Source organism: Acomys russatus, chromosome 29 (assembly GCF_903995435.1).
Source record: "Acomys russatus chromosome 29, mAcoRus1.1, whole genome shotgun sequence".
NCBI classification, from domain to species: Eukaryota; Metazoa; Chordata; class Mammalia; order Rodentia; family Muridae; genus Acomys; species Acomys russatus.
This window is the reverse complement of record NC_067165.1, coordinates 8,127,810-8,149,249: the sequence shown is the minus strand read 5'-3', so window position 1 is coordinate 8,149,249 and position 21,440 is coordinate 8,127,810. Positions and strand designations below refer to the sequence as shown.

Sequence of the window (21,440 nt, the reverse complement as noted above, 5' to 3'; positions counted from 1 at the left end):
CTGCTATCCTTCCTCTGAGTGCCACCAGGTCTCCCCCTCCAGGGGACATGGTCAAATGTGAGGCACCAGAGTACGTGAGAAAGTCGTACCCCACTCTCCACTCAACTGTGGAGAATGTTCTGACCATTGGCTAGATCTGGGTAGGGGTTTAAAGTTTACCGCCTGTATTGTCCTTGCCTGGTGCCTTAGTTTGAGTGGGACCCCTGGGCCCAAATCTGCTTATCATAATGTTCTACTTGTAGTTTTCTAGGACCCTCTGGATCCTTCTACTTTGCTATTCTCCCATGCTTCTCTCATCTAGAGTCCCAATAGGATGTCCTCCCCTCTGTCCCAGTTTCCTGGTAAGTGAAGACTTTCATGGGACATGCCCCTTGGGCTACTAGAGTTTGCAAATTCTTACTTGCAAAATTTAGAAGTTACAATAAGCCAGGCAAGGACAGAGAGATGACCCAGTGGGTAAAGGCACCAACTCTGGAGACCTGGGCTCAATTCCTGGGATCCACATTATAGAAGGAGAAAAATCAACTCCTGTAATTGTCCTCTGACTTTACATATGTATTACAGCATGGGAATAAACACACACACACACACACACACACACACACACACACACACACACACACACGAATGAGTGCAGTTTTTGACTATGAATGGTGATGTATGTCTTTAATCCCAGCATTTAGGAGGCAGAGCAATCACATCTCTGATGACTTCAAGGCCTCCTCTATCAATTATCAGCCAAGAAAACTGCCTCACGGACTTGTCTACAGGAGATCTAATAGAGCCATTTTCTCAGTTGAGGTTCCTCTTCCAACTTGACTCTAACTTGTATAAGACAGTGGTTCACATCAAGAGCAGAGAGAATAAATGCATTATTCGTGTTTACTACTCAGGTAGTTTTCTTTACTCTTATACAGTCTAAGGCCCAAAACCATGAATATTTTCAGACTAGGTCTTCCCCCATCAATTAGACAATTCCCCACAGACCAACCCAATCTAGGCAATGTGTTCCCACATGACTCCAGATTGTGTCACATTGACAATTAAAAATGACCACCATGAGTCCAGCCTGGTCTACAGAATGAATCTAGGACAGCCAAGGCTACACAGGAAAACCCTGTCTGGTGGAGAGGGAGCAGGGGAGAACACCAAAGAGGTTAAGCAATGTACTCGGGATCATAGGGCTAGGGAATTAAAAGAATTCCAAAACCAGAACACTTTAATCCCACAGCACTGCCTCTTTTAGTCACTGATGAAAATATAAATCAGCTGAAAGCAATAATGTATCTATTAGTGGTTACCTCAATTTGTTAAAAAATTAAATGAAGTTTGGTGACTACTGTGATGGCGGGAAGACGAATACAACGATGGCTCATGTGTTCACAACCTATTCCTTATGTCAACAATTTGGAATATTAACTGGAATGAAATTATTTTGTCTGTACATGTGTGCACATACATGTGTATACACATCTATCAATAACAAACATTCTGGTTCTGAGAAAAAAAGTCAGGAACAAAATCTCATTCTTTACTTCCTCAAAATAAATACAATAAAATACCTTGGAATAAAAGTTACCAAAAAAAGTTTTCTACAATAAACACTATAAAATATCAGAGAAAGAAAGAACTGTGCTGCCAAAAGCTACTGTCAGATTCAATTCAGTCCTCATCAATATCCCAATACTATTTTTCACAGAAATAGAGAAACAAAAACAATTTCAAAATTCATATGAAAATAGAAAAACATCTGATAGCCAAAAAGCAATCCTGAGGGGGAAAATTTCTGCTGTCGGAGACATTATACCTGATTCCAATTTATACTACAGACCCATAGTTACAAAAACAGTATGATACTAGCACAAAACTAGATCCATAAGTCAGTGCAACAGAGCAGAAGAGTCAGATATAAACCAACACAGAACCACCTTGGTTGTTTGTTTTGGGTTTTTTTTTTTTTTTTAAATATCCCTGGAGAAAAGACAACAAGTTAATCCTGGAAAACCTTGACATCCAGATGCAGATTGAAATAGGATGCTTATCTCTCATCCTGTACAAGATATCAATCCCAAAGAGATCAAATACCTTAGTGCAAGACATGAAACTCTGAAACTGTCAGAGGAAAACACAATAGGATATAGGCATAACCAAGGGTTTTCTGGATAGAACTCTATTTGTTCAAAAGATAAGGACAAATACGACCTCATGAAAGTAAAGTTTCCTCATAGCAAAGCATACAGTTAAGTGAGAGAATATACAACCGGCTACGTGGAAGAACATCTCTACTTGTTGTATGCCTGAAGGCTAATATCTAAAATATACAAAGAACTCAAAAATAAAAACAAAACACCTCTAACAATAAATAATAAACTAATGAAATGAACTGAGGGCTCTCAAAAAAATAAAAAACAAAATGGCCAATGAGTAGATGAAGAAATGTTTGATTTTACTAACCATCAGATAAATGCATGTTAACACATGCTGGAATTCCAACCTCAGTCAAAATGGTACTCTTTAAGAAAATGAGTAACAAATGCTGGCTAAGGAATGGACAAGAGAGAATCCTTGATTAATATGATGCTGGTAGAAATATAAACTAGTCTAGCCAATAAGGAGGTTTCTTTAAAAAATAAATAAATAAATAAATAAGTAAGTAAATAAAAACCTACCGTGACTCAGATACACCACTCCTGAATATACACAAAAAGAATTTCAAGTCAACACAGCGCAGAAATACTTACACATCAGTATTTACTACAGCCCACTCACAGCAGCTAAGAAATAGAACCAGGCTAGGTGTTTAGTAACAGAGAAGTAGATAAACAGTTCAATGTTTACACAATGAAAAATTTTTTTCAGCTATAAAGAATAAAGATGGATCATTTGGGGGAAAGGGGTTAGAGAGATGGCCCAGAGTTTAAAGAGCATTAACTGCTCTTCCAAAGGTCCTGAGTTCAATTCCCAGCAACTACATAGTGGTTCACAACCATCTACAATGGGATCTCATGCCCTCTTCTGGCACGCAGGGGTACATGCAGGCAGAGCACTGAATACACAATAAGTAAATCTCTTTTTTAAAAATGGGTGCAGCTGGAGATGACTATATAAAGCAAATGACGTCAGTCCCAGACAAACATGGTTTCTCTAATACCTGGTTTCTAGATTTTCAAAGAGATACATAAGATCCTGTGTGTATGTAGACTATGAGAGTAGAAATGAAATTGTCTAGGGAACAGACAGAACAGAGTGAGAAGAGAGAAGGGAGAATGAGGGGGCATTAAGGAAAAATATATTCAACATACAGTGTTTATATTAAGATGTCCTTCTGCAGCATATATATATTGCACATATATATAATAAGATATTTTTAAAACATTTCCCTATACATAAAGAATTAAAATTGAAATGGCTGAATAAAGTATTGGATTAATAAAAATCTGTCCAATCCATATCGATTCTTTTTGGGGAGGTAAGGGGTAAAAAGAGAAAAGTTTATTCCAATCCACCAAGGCTGTCTTGGGAAAGCAGAGAAAAGCAAAAGAGGTTCGGGGAGAGGTTTCCAGTGTTTTAAAGGGAACAGGTTCCTGGAAGGAGGGGAACCTGTAAGCCAGAGTGGAGGACTATAAAGAAGTCAATGGAAAACTTTTAAGAAGTTGAGTCTTGGCCAGGCATGGTGGATCTCTGTGAGTTCGAGACCAGTCTGGTCTACAAAGTGAGTCTAGGACCGCCAAGGCTACACAGAGAAACCCTGTCTCAAGGAGAAAAAAAAAGGTTGATTCTTTTTTTAAATTATCTTTGTTGTTATTTTGAGACAGGATCTCTCTATTATATAACTGACACTGTCCTGTAACTTGCTGTGTAAACCAGGCTGGCCTCAAACTCAGAAGGAATAGCTTGCCTCTGCCTCCCAAGTGCTGAGATTCACCATACCCAGTCTTAAATTCCAGAGCATCACCCCAAATTAGCATATTACTTGCTAATTTGCCAATGAGTCATCATCTGGACCAAATGATCTAGCAGAGTATCACAAGTAGTGAAAAAAAGTCAGGCTGAAAGTTTCCTGGCGTAATAAAAGGCAGCAGTCCCAGTGTCAGCCATGAAGCTGGCATGCCAAAAACACTCAACTAGTCTAACCAAGATCCAGATCTAAAGGAACATGAGGGAAATGCCAAATGGCATCCTAAATAAATGAACAAATCTAAAATATACATTTTACGAAATTGTCCTAAAAGTTATTTCCATCTCAAGAAGTGTTGGTATTTCTCCACACTAAGAAACTAGAAATGCAGCCATGAATGTAATACATAATTACAATTATATACTGCTTAACAGGAAATGCTAATAAGAAAAATAAAATTATAATTGGGGAAACTGCACTGTTGCCAGGACTTTAAAAGACATTATTGACTACATTTATTAATTATATCTTGAATATGCTGTATATACATGAAGTTGGTACATGTTGAAATATTTAACATGACTGTTGTGTGTGTGTGCGCGCGTGTGTGTTTACAACTTTATATCGCCTTAACATGCAGTTTGAATAGAAATTTATCGTCTTCCAACCAAAAGAGGATGTAATTTACAACACTACATCATGCTCAAATGGCTGAAGCTAGTGACCACATGATAAAAGAGATGTAATACTGAATCCAATTCTTACACCTTCTACACATGAGGACCAAACAACTACAGTTCCTCCCACTAAGGCTTACTCCTCATTGTCATTGAGCTTGAATGTATGATTTGGTCCTTTCCTATGGAAATTATAGAGTGTAGTGGTATGGTAACTATGACCATGTGTCTTACAAGCACCCTGAGTTTCTACTTTTACTTCTAAATATCATTATCCTACAGTTTTTGTTTTGTTTTGTTTTTGAATAAAATAAAATGTGCTGGGGTAAAGGTGGCACAGAAATTATGGGAGTCACCAACCAAGAAACCTATGCCAGGAGAGGGAGCCCAGCCCTGACACTGCCTAGAAGGCCAGGCCTAGGATAGAACCAAACACGACTGAGGAAAGAAAAAAAAAAAAAAAAAAGTCAATGAAATGATGCCTAATGATGCTCTGCTATAATCATAGATTGGTGCCTAGCCCAACTGTCATCAGAGAGGCTTTATCCAGCAACTGATACAGACACCCAGAGCCAAATATTACGTGGAGTTCAGGGAATCCTGCTGAAGAGGGGAATAATTGTAAGAGCCACAAGAGTCAAGGACACCATTATATGAAAAACAAACAAAAAAAAAAAAAAAACATACACACACACACACACACACACACACACACACACACACACACACAGAATCAAATAACCTGGGCTCATAGAGGCCCAAAGAGACAACCAGGGAGCCTGCATGGGATGGGCCTGGGCCCTCTGCATGTGTGTTACAGCTGTGTAGCGTGGTCTTCTTGTGGGGCTCCTCTAACAGTGGGAGCAGGGACTGTCTCTGACTCTTTTGCCTGCCTTTTGGGACTCTTTCCCTCATTCTGGGTTGCATCATCAGTCCAGCCTTAATACGAGGGTAGGTTCTGATGTGCCATGTGTGACTGATATCCATGGACACCTGCCCTATTCTAAAGACAAAAGGATAGGGAGTGGATGGGGAGGCGACTGGAAGGAGAGGAGAGAGGGGAAACTGCAGTTGGGATGTTTAAAAAAAAAAAGGAGAGAGAGAAACAGTATCTTTCAATGACCATTTCTACTACTCAGTCTGTCATTTATACATCTATTTATAGTTATAGGTCTACTTTAGTGATTGGACTTTCTTGCAATTATGGGTCAATACTTTTCTGATTCTTGTATGCTTGGTAACTTGTAATTGTGACCAAATATTATGACTTTTTCATATTTTGGGTGCTAGATATCTCTCTAAATACTCTTGAGCCTCGTGATCTGGAGTGCTTAGAAATAACTAATTGCTACTGAAGCTTACTTTAAAGTTCTGTTCGGCAATACACTTCAGTATCCTTTTAGGTACTCTAGGATGCCTCACTTTATACATTTAAAATGTTCCACTTACTATGAAAGACTAATGCAGCTAGCAGAAACACGTAATAGCTCATCATTTGTATGGGTTATGGAGACATTTTACTTCATCAACACTTTCCATTTGTCTTTCTAAAATTTTATTCTTTCTTATGAATAATAGTTCCAGCACTTGTCAAAGAATTTAACTATCTGAAAAATGCATGGAAAACAAGTTTCATGTCAAATGATCCATTTCTGGGAAAGTTATAATGCATTTCAGCACAATAAAGCCTCTAAAAAATACTTTAGAAAAAGTCTTCCAACTTTTTCAACTCTAAAGTAACTTAATTTTGCATGTAAAAAGAAATTGTATCTCACACCCTTGAGAGACAACAGTATCTTTTTCATTTCAAGTGCTTTCAATTGGTTTCTAAATTAATGTCATCTTTACATTAAAGTGTGGAATTAAGGTTTGCTTCTATTTTCTTTGTAATTCTCTGCATTAAATGGTTATGATAGACAAATTTGTGACAGGTGAAAAGAAGCTATTTTTATTTTATCAGAGTAAAAAGAACAGAAGTTTGGAATATGTAACAGATAACCTAAAGTAAATTATTCTATCTCTTTGAGTATTACTGTCTGAGAAAAATAACATCTTCCTTATGAGTACTGTGCTGGCTAGTTGTTGTTGCTTGGGTTTTCTCAAGACAGGGTTTCTCTGCATAGCCTTGGCTGTCCTGGACTTGCTTTGTAGACCAGGCTGGTCTGAAACCTGCCTCTGTCTCTCAGAGTGCTGGGATTTCAGCTCACGCCCAGCTTGTGCTAGTTTTATGTCAATTTGACACAGCTAGAGTTATTTTGGAAGAAACCTCAAATTGACAAAATGGCACCACCAGAATGGATTGTGGGCACGCCTGTGGCACATTTGTTAGATTGATGACTGATGTGAAAGGGCCCAGATCACTATGTACAGTGCCACCCCTGGCTTGGGGGTCCTGGATTCTATAAGAAAGCAGGCTGAGTAAGCCAGTAAGCAGCATGCCTCTATGGCCTCTGTGTTGGCTTCTGCCTCCAGGTTCCCTCCTGTTTTATTTCTTGTCCTGTCCTCCTTTGGTGGTGGACCAACAAATGTGGAAGCACTAGCAAATAAACGCTTTCCTCCAAATTGCTTTTGGTCATGATGTTTCACCCTAGCAATAGAAACCCAAACTAAGACAAGTACTTTCCTCATTTTCTTTTATATAATTTGCCTGTTTTTATAAATATTATGTACTTATATGATCTATCCTTAGCTAGGACTAACTTGTGCTTTACTTAACAAATTCTATGTATGTGTATATGTACAGATGCTCCTGGACTTACAGTGGGATTATAGTCCAGTACGCCCACTGTAATAGCATGTCAAAATGTGTCTACAATCTACAACCTATTATAGCTTAGCAACATAATGCTGTAGAGTATCAGCTAGATAAGCTCAAACACATAGCTGACTGGGAATTTCAGCTTGCTGCCCAGCAACATGAAAAAGTATCTAACCATGTACACAATTCAAAATTCAAACTAAAGTTTCTACTGAACTCACCCAATAGAAACGTTGAAACCCCATTAGAAGGTCTAAACTATTGTAAGTTAAAGACTATGAATATGTTTATAATTATATGTACACACAACCCCCAAGTTGACAACCACTGGTTTACAGTGTTAGAGTATATTTAGGTTTGTCTACTTTTGGTTTTTGCTAGCCGCATCTTTATGAAAATAATCTAAACCTATGTTCTTATAATCTAATGACTTAGCTCCTCCTGAAAAGAGAAACCCTGCTTGAGATGGTTATAATTTCATCTGTAACCTAAAACACAGTACTCTCAAGGCAGTAAAATGTTTCAGCTGGCTGCCAAGCAAGCCTGATAATCTGAGTGTGATCTCAGGACTCACATAGTGGAGCTCCTATAAGGATTTCTGACCTTCACATTACACCATGGTATAGTCACACACACACACACACACACACACACACACACACACACACACAGGGGAGGTTGGGGGGGTTGGGAAAGGGAGGGAGAATAAAGAAATTTTAAATGAATAATCCAATGAAATTTAGCGTTCTCAGGAAAAGTCAGTTAAAGACTACATAGTTTTAGGGGCTATAAGATGTTTTAAAACATGTCTTCAAGCTTCCTCACAAATTGCAAACCATAACATTTCTAGATAGTTTTTGTCAAAGATAGTCCAAAGAACCTAATTTTCATTCTTTTCATGAGCAGAGTAAGAGCAATAGTAATTACATTTGACTAATAATATATAAAGAAAACACAGGACTTACTAATTACATATTCATTATATAATTTTATGACAGAAAACAAACATGAAATCTAGAGAGATGGCTCAATGATTAAGAGCACTTACTGCCCTTCCAGAGGACCCATTTCAGCTCCAGTATGCACATCTTATAACTCTGCTCCAGGAAAGCAATGCCTCTTCCTTTGAAGGCATTAGCACTCACTTACATATACCCACATACAGACACACATATGCTCATAATTAAAAATAATAATAATTGGGACAAGAAAAAATACTGATTGAAAGAACCTCCTTATGGAAATGGGCCTCCTTCAAAATGGTTAAGCACGGATGCAGGCAGAGTCAACTGCCAAACTCTGCCAAGATGGGGTAAGCAAGTCCTCAATAGTTCCTGCCTCACAAATATGTATGTCAGATATATTAGGCCAGAAGGCTGAAGTTGATACTCCAACATTATAGAGTTTGGGGTGACTGTTCAGGCAGCAAACTGTCTCTGTCATTTTCTCATTTGGGAAGCTGCTATACTGCGCTCCCGGTATACTCAGGTAATCAATTTTATTCCTTTTCAAGTCTCTGATGAGGTTGAAGACCAGATAGTTTAGTTTTACAAATAAGCTTACTTGTTTAGAGGTTAAGATATTTTTAGGTCTGGATAGATGTTTTAAGTTGCTAATGATGAGATATGATAGATATTGATTTACAATCAGAATTTTAGACTCACAAAGATAGGAAAGATGTTTTCTTTAAGGCTGCCAAATACAAATAGCCAAAACACTATGAATGAAACATATATATAATTCCTGAATGTTTCATGGTTCTTCTCACTGTAGGTAGTTTATTATATGTAAGTATAATAATATAAATGCATATGTAAAAATATTTAATAAAGAAAAAAGAGCACTTGCTGATCTTCCAAAAGACTGGGGTTCAATTCCCACCACCTACAGGGTAGCTTAGAACTGTTTGTATCTCCACTCCCAGCAAATCCAGTGTCCTCTTATGGGCAACAAGAAGCACACATGGACAGGGCATGGTGGCACAAGCCTTTAATCCCAGCACTTGGCAGGACAGCCAAGATAACACAGAGAAACTCTGTCTCAAAAAGAGAAAGAAAGACAGACAGACACACACACACACATGGTGCACAGACATGCATGCAGGTAAACACTCATACAAACTAATTATAATGATCATGATGATGACAATGACAAATACCAAATCTGAATTCTAAAAACAAAGACAGGAGGAAAAAAGTGGCTCAAGGAAAGATAAGGAAAAGAGAAGGTAAAAAAAGAAAGGGCAAAACTATTCAGTTTGTTAAAGCATAAATGTATGTGAGCACCAGGCATACAGGAGCACACTTTTAATCCCAGCACTTGGGAATCAGAATTACATGGATCTCTTTGAGTTCAAGGCTAGCCTTGTCAACATAGTGAGTTCCAGGCCTGACAGGGATACACAGAGAGACCCTGTTTCAAAAAAGGAAAACTATATTGACAAAAAAAAGTAAGCAAAAAGAGTAGACTAGCAATTTCTAAATTATGAGAAAACTCGGGCATACTCAAGGGATGCATAATGCAGAAAAGTTGGAGTATATTCAGTAAAAAAAAGAGACTATGACTATCAGTGCTTCTGTAACTACAAAAGATACCTCAGAAAGAGGCAGACAGAAGAGCTGTGGCTGCACTGACCACGTCACTACCGTGGTGAGCACAACAGGCAGTGTGGTACACCAGGGTAATTTACTGTAGGATCCTCCTCTTTCCAACAGCAGGGTTTTTTTTTTTTCTTTCCAGTTGTTATCCTTTATCTCAGACAACTGTACCACATTCCTCTAGGAAGTAGAGGTCTCACGTCTACACTTTATTAGGCATGTGCTTCTTACATTGACTGGAGTTTGAAAACAAGAAGAGTGAGAAAGCCTTGACTACCATCTGGCCACCTTATGTACATACTCTCAGGTAAACCACTGTGTTTAAAGGGGGTTAGTGAATTATACCAGTGTGGATTTTACCCAGTTTAGTGTGTTACGGTTCATTTTCAAATCATTAGTCTAACTGTATATTCCACTGGCACTATATAGTAAGAAAAAGAAATATATCCACCATTTGTAAAAATGGTAAATGTTAACATTGCCGCAGTGCTGGTGCCAAAAAGCAATTTCATAATAGAAAATTCTAGTCAGCCTGGTTTGTTTCTTAAATAACAGTTCTTAGGAGTTTTTTTTTTTTTTTTTTTTTTTTTTTTTTTTTTCCCCACCACTCAGAGAGGCAGAGGCAGGCAGATCAAGGCCAACCTGGTCTACAAACTGAGTCCAGGACAGTCAAGGCTACCAACCCTGTCTTAAAGGGAAAGAAAGGAAGAAAGAAAGAAAGAGAGAGAGAGAGAGAGAGAGAGAGAGAGAAAGAGAGAAAGAGAAAGAAAGAAAGAGAGAGAGAAAGAAAGAAAGAAGTGGTAAATATGGTAATACCCTTAACTCCAGCATTTAGGAGATGGAGGCAAGATCAGGAGTACACGGCCAGCCTAAGCAAATTGGGGTGAGGGCAGACTGTCAGTACCAAGAACTATCCATCTTTCAAAATAAACGTAATCCTATATGCTTAGGTATGTTTCCTTTTTTAAAAGGGGGGAGGGGTCTCTAGATACAAAGAAAGGTCAAGCTTGATGTAGTGGCTCACATCTGCAACCCAGCACTCAAGAGGATAAGATGGGAGGAATGGCGCAAGGTGAATGTTAGTTTTAGATACAAAGGAAGTTCCAGGCCAGAATGAATAAATAGTGTGAAATCATACTACAATAATAAGAAAGAAGCAGGAGTGGGGGCTTACTTGGCTCAGCATCAGAGCATTTGCCTGGCCCTGGTTTTGGTCTCCAGCAGGGGAGATGATGGAGAACAATGTGAAAAGTTTACAGATTTGGGTGACCAGGTATATAGGTCAGTTGGTAGAATATTTGCCTAGTGTGCATAAAGTACTAAGTTTAAACCCCAACAACACACAAACCAGATGTGGCAGGGCATGCCTGTAATCTGAGCACTAGAGAGGTAAAGGCAGAAGGATCAGAAGTAGTCCTTTGCTTTATAACAAGCTTGAGGCAAGCTTGGGCTAAAGCAAATCCAGAGGAGAAAAGGAGGGGAGGAGACAGAGGATATCATAAAATTAATTTGTCTATTGTTTTCAAAAATAATCACTATGAAGGTATCTTAAAGATGCTAATAGAGGCGGGTGTGGCAATGTGTTCCTTTAGTCCTAGTACCTTTGAGGCAGAGGCACGCGCATCTCTATAATGAGTTCAAGGTAAACATAGAGAGTTCAAGGCCAGAAGGCTGTATGTATGGTGAGACTATGTCTCTACTTGTGTCTCTACTCTGTGTTTGTGTGTGTGTGTGTGTGTGTGTGTGTGTGTTTCTCTCTCTCAATCTCTATCTCTCTCTCACACACACACAGATACACACAAACACACCTAAAAGAGTACTAAACAAACAATGGCATGAGTATTCAAATACTAGAAATGGAGGAATTTCTCTAGACTTACCACAGACTGAGTAAACCATCTGCCAAACCAATTCTGCTTCAGTGCTTACCAAATTCACATACTGATGACCAAACTGGTTTCTCTGGTATGCTAATGCCAGGAAGAAGGCATCATAAATAATGATTACAAATATTATGTTCAACATAAAAACAGCCAGTCCTTTGTAAGTTAATATTCCGGCTAATAAGTAACCCAGCACTAGGGAGGAAGGTGTAGGAGGATAAGGAGTTCAAAGTCAGTAGTTCAAGGCCAGAGGATCAAGAGTTCAAGGCTAGTACATAAGCAGTTCAAGGCCACCCTGAGTTACATGAGACCCTGCACACACATACATACAATTCTGATTAATAACTTCATCTCAGGGCTGGAGATTTATCTCAGGGCTAAAGAGATGACTGAGTAATTAAGAGCAGTTCAGTTTTAAGCACCCTCATGATGGCTGACAAGCATCTGTAACTCCAGTTCCACGAAATCTGATACCTTCTTCTGGCTTCCATGGGTGCCAGGCACACACGTAGTACAGATAATGCATGCAGGCAAAACATACATACACATAAAATAAAAATAAATCACTTTTTAAAAAATTAGCCTCATATGAAGCTGTTATTCTGAGCCATTTTTATAGAACATTATCACTGAACAATAACAAAAAAAATAAATACTGCCAGATATAGTGGCACACACCTGTAATCCCAGCACTCAGGAAGACAGAGGCAGGCAGAGTTCTCTGTGAGTTTGAGGCCAGCCTGGTCTACAAAGCAAGTCCAGGACAGCCAAATCTACACAGAGACCCTGTCTTGGAAAAAAGAAATTAAATACTTATGTCTACAAAGCAAAGGATCAGTCCATGAATTTCTGATGAGAAAGCCAACATTACTCATTGTTTGAAGCACATTTTCACAGAAATATCAAAACAAATATTAACACTTATGATTGAATCCTAGAGATATCAAGTTAGAACTTTCTATTCATTTTCAAATACATCAAAGAGGAAATGTTGCTTATGATACCACAGGTATATAGGTTCACAAAACTATACAAACCAGTCAAATGCATTTTTTTCACATAAGCAACCTTCCCCTCTAAACAAAAATATATGATTGGAATCAATGTTTCGCTCGAAATGCCCACCATAAGCCTTAACGTCTTCATGCCCAATCCACTAGCAAACTGTTTCTCCAAAATTACTAGACTGTTTGCCTCAAACAAAATAATCTGAGAGGGTCACTTCACACTTAACCTCATTTGACAAGAAAAAGACGAGGGCGGGGGAGGAAGAGCAGGAGTAGGAGGAAGAAAAAAGAAAAGGGACTCAGATTTTTAAAACTGAAAGTCCTTCATCCATTGACGATCCCTATTCTGAAAATCTAGTGTGATGCTTGAGCATCAGACACACAAACTGTTTTACATTTTGGAACATCAGCTTGTAGACTTCTGAATTGGAAACATTCCATCAGGATAGTTTTTTCTTTCCTGAACTAGTTATCTCAACCATCTTAGGTAAGTGGTTCCAAACGCGTGTATAAAGGTCAAGACAGCCCTTCTCTTGTTCTCGAGTGGGTGCCTGTAACAATTTCTTTCTACTAAATTATATCTTACCTTACTATCTGCTTCATAAAGTTACCTAGCTTTTTATTTGCTAGTTGCTGATCCCTCCTAAATGAGTTAAAAGACACAGATGGATTATTATACTTACTATAATTCCATTGTTGCACGACCTTTCTCCTAGTTGGTCATGAACAAACATTCATGCCAACAGGGCACTGACAGCATCCACCCAAGTCTCTCAGTTGATGAACCAATGAGTTTATTGGGGCACTTACAGCAGCATGAATGACTCTCAGGCAGGTGCATCACCAAAAAGCTGCATCTCATGTGACTCACGAAAGCTGCATCACTGGATGATTAGACGGAAAAGTCACACCATCTATGTAACTTGTAGGCAGCTCTACAAGTAACTCATGTCCTTGTAAGTAACCCCAATAAACTCACCGGTTCACCAAGCTAGACATAAGCTGACTCGTTTCCTTGACCTACTTGCTGTCAGTTCCTTATCTACATTGAATTTTTTCACAGCTCCCTAGGAAAAGTCATGAAACACAACTGTCCCCAAATAAGGACAGATCAAAACCAAAGATGAGTTTAACATATCACCTACTATACGATCTAAGGCATGAGAGCACAACATCTGAGAGTGGAGTCAGGAGGACAATCCAAATGCAGCCATGCTTCCCTGTGTTGCATGTGTGTGTGCCATCTTGATATGGCAGCAGCCGGACTGGTCTTGCTATAGATAAGAAAACATTCAGTGTGACTCCCAGGGTGGCCATCTTCTATATGGTACTGAGTATAATACTTGATTAATGGAGCCCACAGTGTGGTTGAAGGACTAACAGGTGCATTGTAGTCCCTGAAAGTAGCACTTGTGGAATAAGTAAGCAAGTTATAGCAGCAGTTTTGTGGCCTCTACTATGGGTGATAAAATAAGCAAATGAGGTACGGCTTAACCAATGATCGGGGTATATAAGGAAAATGAGATCTTGTCATATACTGTACCAACTTAGCTCAGGATACTTTCTTTTATTAGACTTAGTTATTATTTTTATGTGTGTTTTGCCTACATATATGTATATGTACCATTTGCATGCCTGGTACCCAGAGGTTAGAAGAGATTATCAGATCCCCTGGAACTAGATTTACAAGGGTTATGAACCACCCTGTGGGTGCTACAATTCAAACCCTAATCCTCTGATGAACCATCTCTCCAGCCCCAAGAGAGCTTCTTTTTTTTGTTTGTTTGTTTGGTTGGTTGGTTGGTTGGTTATTTGGTTTTGGTTTTGGTTTTTTGAGGCAGGGTTTCTCTGTAGCCTTGGTTGATCTGACTCTCTTTGTAGACCAGGCTGGCCTTGAACTCACAGAGATCTGCCTACCTCTGCCTCCAAGTGCTGGGATTAAAGGTGTGCGCCATCACACCCAACCAAGAGGACATTTTTAATATTCCTCTCCTGAACATTTTCAGGTTAGGAAAGACCACTAGAAAGGTTTGTACAAACTTTGGAAGGCTATGAAGAAATAGCTAACATTACTGCTCTCTAAAGGGGCTGGGATGACACTCAATTGGTAGGCTGCTTGTTTAGCATATATAAGGCGCTGAGCTCATCCCTAGCATAGCATAAAGCACACATGGTAGTATACATGTGTGATCCTAGCACTTAGGACACAGAAGCAAGACGACGACCAAGCTGAGGTCAGGCTACACGACAAAGGAAGACCAGCCTGAGCTATCAGCAGGATCATGTTCCCAAAAAGAAATAAGTCTCTATATAGCACTAAGCACTAATGCAGCTCACAAACATACTGATCCATTCTTACCTAATTGGAATGCAGCACCACATAGGTCTAAAAACTGCTCCAGATCCATAGCAACCATCCCATAAACAAAGATGCAAATTTCCTGAAGAGAATATCAGTAACTTAAGTAATACTTAAAATAATATCAAATCATGATTGGCAGGTTTATGTCAACAGTGCAAGCCTGGCTTCACATGCTTCAGCTCTATTATAATCTTATGGGACCATCATTGTACTTGCAGTTAGTTCTTGACCAAAACACCATTATGTGGTCCATCACTATACTAATATACATATTTTATGCTGGAGAGTTATAAATTCTTCCCTTTCTTCCAAAGGAAAAAAATACTTGAACAATGAGTTTATATGAACTAAAAAATTAGGTTGGTAAAATTGTACCAATAATCCTCAAATACAGGAAATGTTTTGTTAACTTTTGTAAACTGCTGACTGTACATTTTCTGGTAAGAAGCTGGGCGTGATGGCACACGCTTTTAATCCCAGCACTCAAGGCAGAGGCAGGTGGATCACTGTGAGTTCAAGGCCAGCCTGGTCTATAAAATGAGTGTAGGACAGCCAAGGCTACACAGAGGAACCCTGTCTCGGAAAAAAACAAAACAAAACAAAAAAACCAAAACCATTTTCTAGTAAGAGCTTACATTCTCATTTCTATCCACAAGAGGGAGCAAGCACTTAACAGATCATGGGAATTTCATTATACACTTGTTTCACACAAGACTTTCAAAAAGCAGTAACAATAAAAACTACCAAAACATAAGAATGTCTACCATCAATGTGCCACTGATAGGGTCTAAAATTATAGTTGGTAAAATAAAAGCTACTGCCCTCAGGTTTCATCGTACTTTTAATTTACTGATTCCATAAATGAATGCCAGCATGCTTCATTTTTTCATACCACTGTAGATTATAATTTGTAAGTATTCAGTCTAAACAGAAACTAAAAACATGGTATAAAGACTAAGTAAATTAGCATAATCTAACTTATGAACTAAAACTTTACAGGTGAGTGTGGTGGCAAACACCTTTACTAGCACTTAAAAGGCTGAAACAAAAGAATCAGGTGTTCAAAACCAGCAGTGGCAACATAATAAATTCAAAAGTCACCTTAAACTATACAGTGAGACCATGTATTCAAAAACAGCCCCCAAACTATGCTAATATGCTAAGCAATTTATCACATAAAGAATCGCAGCAGGATGTAGATACCAGTGTTTTATTTATTCAAACCGCTAACTCCAACGATCTAGGCCACCTGCTTCTTTGTTTTATTATTATTTCACTTAAACACAAGGTTGGTAAATTAACATTTACCTATGAGAACCTGAGACTACAGTTATTAACAGAATTTCCTGCATTTTAGGAAAGAGACATCTTTAAAATACACAAGCAAGTAGTAAAATCATAAATGCCAATTATGAAAATTTTCAGTCTATTAATGACATGAAAACGGCTCTTTGGCCAGGAGGGGGTGGGGCACATCTTTAATCCCAGCACTCAGGAGGCAAAGGCAGGTGGATTGCTGTGAGTTCGAGGCCAGCGGGTCTACAAAGTGAGTCCAGGACAGCCAAGGCTAACACAGAGAGACCCTGTCTCAAAAAAAAAACAACAACAACAACAAAAAAAAAACATTAAGAAATTTCTTTTATGTTTTATGATCAGTAAGTATTTTATATACCTTTATACACAAAGTTGTATAAAAATATCTCAGTTTAGCAAGGCATGGTGGTGCATGACTTTAATCCTAGCACTAGGTAGGCAGAGGCAGGCTAGATCTCTGCGCTTGAGGCCAGGCTGATCTACAGAGTGAGTTTCAGAACATCCAAGGGCTACGCAGAGAAACCCTGTCTCTAACAACCAAAATATATCTCAAGTGAAAAGGAGTTGCAAGCAGAAAAAGTTTTAAAAGTCCTAATCTAAAGGCTGCAAGATCTTTTTATGTTTTCTTCAACATTCAAAGGTACAAAAATCCACGTTTATAGGGCTGGTTTACATAAATATATAGCCCCAAGGACACAGACAGCACACTTGGAAACAAACAGTTCTTTATAACTGTCCTTCCGAGTAGGAGACACAGCAACCTAATAAGAACTGTCAGCCTGTGTCCCAACACAGGACCCTCAGCTCAAGTAACTGAGCCTAATCCTTGTTTTTTAAAGGACTGGATAAAAACAATCAGTCCAATCCATATAATTTGTCCAGACTAAAAACTAAGTAGGCGGTTACTACTTCATGGTATGGGCCCTGCACTCTATAAAAAGGCAAAAGGTAGCCAAGCAGCAGTATTGACTGCTCTCTTCTTCCTGAAGAAGGACACAATGTGTGTAGCTGCTTCAAATTCCTATAGCCTTGGCTTTCCTGCCAGGATGGATTGGACCCTAGAACTGTAACCAACATGAACCCTTCCTTAAGTTGCTTCTGTCGAGGTATTTTATCACAGCAACAGAAAAAGTAACTAAGACACCAACATTATGACTTCCACTACCACATAAGTCATCACTGGACAATCAGTGTACTAAAAAAAAAAGAGGGGGTCCTTATTCATATTTGGTGATCTAGAACCTTGGTGGGTTGTTTGTTTTTGCGTGAGGAATTACAGTGTTTGGGGGTACTTGTTTGGGGGCTTGGGGATGTCTGGTTGGTTGGTTGGTTTGGTTTTTAACAGGCCTCGAACTCAGGATATGCCTGCCTCTGTCTCCCAAGTACTGGGGAGTAAAGGCATGTGATACTACTGCTGGCTTTGTGGTAGTTTGATCGAGAAATGTTCCTGAAGGCGCAGGCCTTTGAACCCTTGGTCCCCAGGTAATAGTGTTGTTTGTGAGTTACAGCGTTATTGAGAAGCATGTTATTCCAGATGGTCCTACTTCCAGTTTGTTCTCTCTGCTTTGAGTTTGCAGTTTAAAATGTGATCTCTCAGCTTCCTGCTCCTGCTGGCATGCCTGCCATTTGCTGCCATGTTCCCTACCATAATGGACTCTTACCCCTCTAGAACCATAAGCCAAAATTAACTTCCAATAAGTTGCCTTTAGTCATGGTGTTGTATCACAGCAACAGAGAAGTAACTTATACCATAATCAATCCAAAAAGAATCCAGGTAAGCGAACAAGATGAAGGCTGAATTCCATGAGGAACTTTCTGGTCTAACCACCATATCAACTGTGTACACCAGCCATGCAGGCCTTTCATCCCTACTATGAAAGAAACAAGCATCATGTCCCAAGACATTAGAGTAGAATGCCAATTTTTCAAAATAGAATATTAACCTATCTTTCTGCTCTGATTATTGCCTAGTAAGTGACAGAAATGCAATGAACTCTTTTGGGAACAGATGATTTCAATAACCAGTATCAGATCATGAACCAGGAAAAGGTGATGAAAGGTACAAAATCTCAAATCTTTGAGTAAGTTTCTTAAAAGGTTGTCCCAACACTCTGTGCTCATCCACACACTAGATTCTGGGGATTAAAAAACATTGATGAGAGCCGGGCGTGGTGGCCCACGCCTTTAATCCCAGCACTCGGGAGGCAGAGACTGGCGGATCGCTGTGAGTTCGAGGCCAGCCTGGTCTACAAAGTGAGTCCAGGACAGCCAAGGCTACACAGAGAAACCCTGTCTCGAAAAAAAAAAAAAAAAAAAAAAAATCGATGGTCCATCTGTATCTTGACTACTATCTCACTAGAAAACAACTTTTGTGGTAAACAAGAAATCACTAACAGACTGAAAGTAAACCAGAAAATCAAAAGAGTAACATAGAGTAGAGTCTCGGCTAGAGACACAGCGGTTGGGCCAGCACTGGTTGAATATAACAACCAGAAAGGAGGCGTCACTGACAGCTCTGACAATCTTTGCATCCAGTTTATGCTGGGTTCAATGATACATATAACTAACAGTGGCGACTATGGTACAATCAGAAGCTTGATTCTGGTGGGCTTCACTAGAAAACAAGCCTTTACTATGGACATGTGTATGAATAATACAGATGACTTAGCCAACGGCTATAATTTGTTTCAATTGTTCCCAGGGTTATAAAATTAAAATTTAAAAATCCCACTATCTTTAATCTGCTAGTCTATAGTTTTCCAAGCAGCACAGGTAGTTAGACCATTAGCAGTGGGCAAGGCTTACCAAACTGTAGCAAGTTTTGTCAAGGAAAATACAGCCAGAGCTACAAGCACAGCCTTGAGTTCTGCCCAATTGAAGAGCATTCACATAGATTATCAGGCTACATAGCTGATACAAAGCTGATCAACAGATCCAGAAGCTAATAGGCACTGGCAATTTCCACCCGCCTGAACCATCAGTTCCAGGCCCAAGTTTTGTTTTTGGTTGGTTGGTTGGTTTTGTTTTGTTTTTTTGAGACAGGGTTTCTCTGTGTAGCCTTGGCTGTCCTGGACTCACTTTGTAGACCACGCTGGCCTCAAACTCACAGAGATCCGCCTGCCTCTGCCTCCCGAGTGCTGGGATTAAAGGTGCGAGCCACCATGCCTGGCAGTAAATATTTATTTTTATGTCTATTTTATATACATCTACACAGAGGCACAACCAAAGCAATAGGCTCTAAGACCAGCACCACATACAAAAAAGTTATATGATTTATAATCAAGAGTAACTGACACAGCAATTCCATAGTTCAAGTTTTACAAAGACTCAAACCTTGATATTTTGCCATAGTCTCTTATTGATCCCCTCTACAAAAGCTAAGCCAGAAACAACAAGATGGCCCAACAAGATGGGGTACACAGCTTTGCCACCAACCCTAACTGAGTCAGTCCCCAGGATCTACATAGTGGAAGGAGAGAATTGTCCTCTGACGTCCATTTGCATGGCTGCTGCATGTGAAGCTCATAGACATTCACACATAAATAATAAATAAATGAGTGAGTGAATAAAAGGGGGGCGGGGGGCTGGAGAGATGGCTCAGAGGTTAAGAGCACTGGCTGCTCTTCCAAAGGTCCTGAGTTCAATTCCCAGCAACCACACGGTAGCTCACAACCATCTAAAGAGATCCAGTGCCCTCTTCTGTCATGCAGGCATACATGGAGGCAGAATGTTGTATACATAATTTTTTTCTAAAAAGTGAGTGACTGAGTGAATAAAAGGAAAAAAAAAGGCTAAACAAAAGGTGAGTTATTTTCTACTTCTATATATGAGTTACTGTGAAGTACAACCTTCAATTTAATATTTAAATATGGTCAACTTTTACCTTTAAATTTTATTTAAAATAGCAGACTGGTAGTGGCACAAGCCTTTAGTCCCAGCACTCGGGAGGCAGAAGCAGGAGGATCAATGTGAGTTTGAAGCCAGCCTGGTCTACAAAGCAAGTCCAGAACAGGCAAGGCTACACAGAGAAACCCTGTCTCGAAAAACCAAAAATAAAATAAAATATGTCAATGAATAGTGATCTGTAAAAAAAAAATATATACCAAAATATGGAGCTTGGACTGTAGAACTGTCTCAGCAGTTTAGAGCACTTACTGTTCATGCAGAGAACCCAGTTCAATTCCTATTACCTATATGGTAGCTCACAGACATCTGTAATTCCAGTTACAGGAGACTGTTTGCCTCCTCTGGCCTCTACACATGGTACACATGCATACATACAGCCAAAACACTCATACACATAAAATAAAATTAATAAATCAAAAATAGTTTTTAATGAGGCAATAACCTGAGCTCAATTCCCAGGTCCCATGCTTTAAAAACAAAACAAAAAACAAAAAAAAAACAAGCACGGGTGCCACACACATTAGAGAGAAGACAGGCAAGTTCTTGGTGCTCACTACTTAACTAATTCCAAGCCAGTAAGAAAACTTGTCCCCAAAAGTAAATAAACAAAAGGGTGGCTAGCGCGTGGCACACACGCATGCAGACACACATACACAGGCAATTTACATTTTTTTCATAGAGATTTATTCTAGCCAGTATTCACTAAATACTATTCACTTACTAGTTTCTGTAGTAACAGATGGCTAGGAACTGGGCAAGAAGTCCCCCAAATAACGGACAGTGTGAGGTAAAATGTAAACTAATCGACAGCCATGTAAAAAGACTAAAAGAACGTCCTGTCCATTGGCTAGATCTGGGTAACGGTTTGAAGTTTACTCCACATATTGTCCTTGGCTGGTGCCATAGTTTGAGCAGAACCCCTGGGCCCAGATCCGTCGTCATAATGTTCTTCTTGTAGGTTTCTAGGACCCTCTGGATCCTTCTATTTCCCCATTCTCCCATGCTTCTCATCTAGAGTCCCAATAGGATGTCCTCCCC

General features: G+C 39.3%; 1 protein-coding gene across 1 annotated transcript in view; it reads right to left on the bottom strand.

Annotated features, from left to right (window-relative positions):
* Faf1 (Fas associated factor 1) overlaps window positions 1-21,440 on the bottom strand; it is a 296,484-nt gene that overhangs the window by 260,758 nt on the left and 14,286 nt on the right. The window lies entirely within an intron of this gene.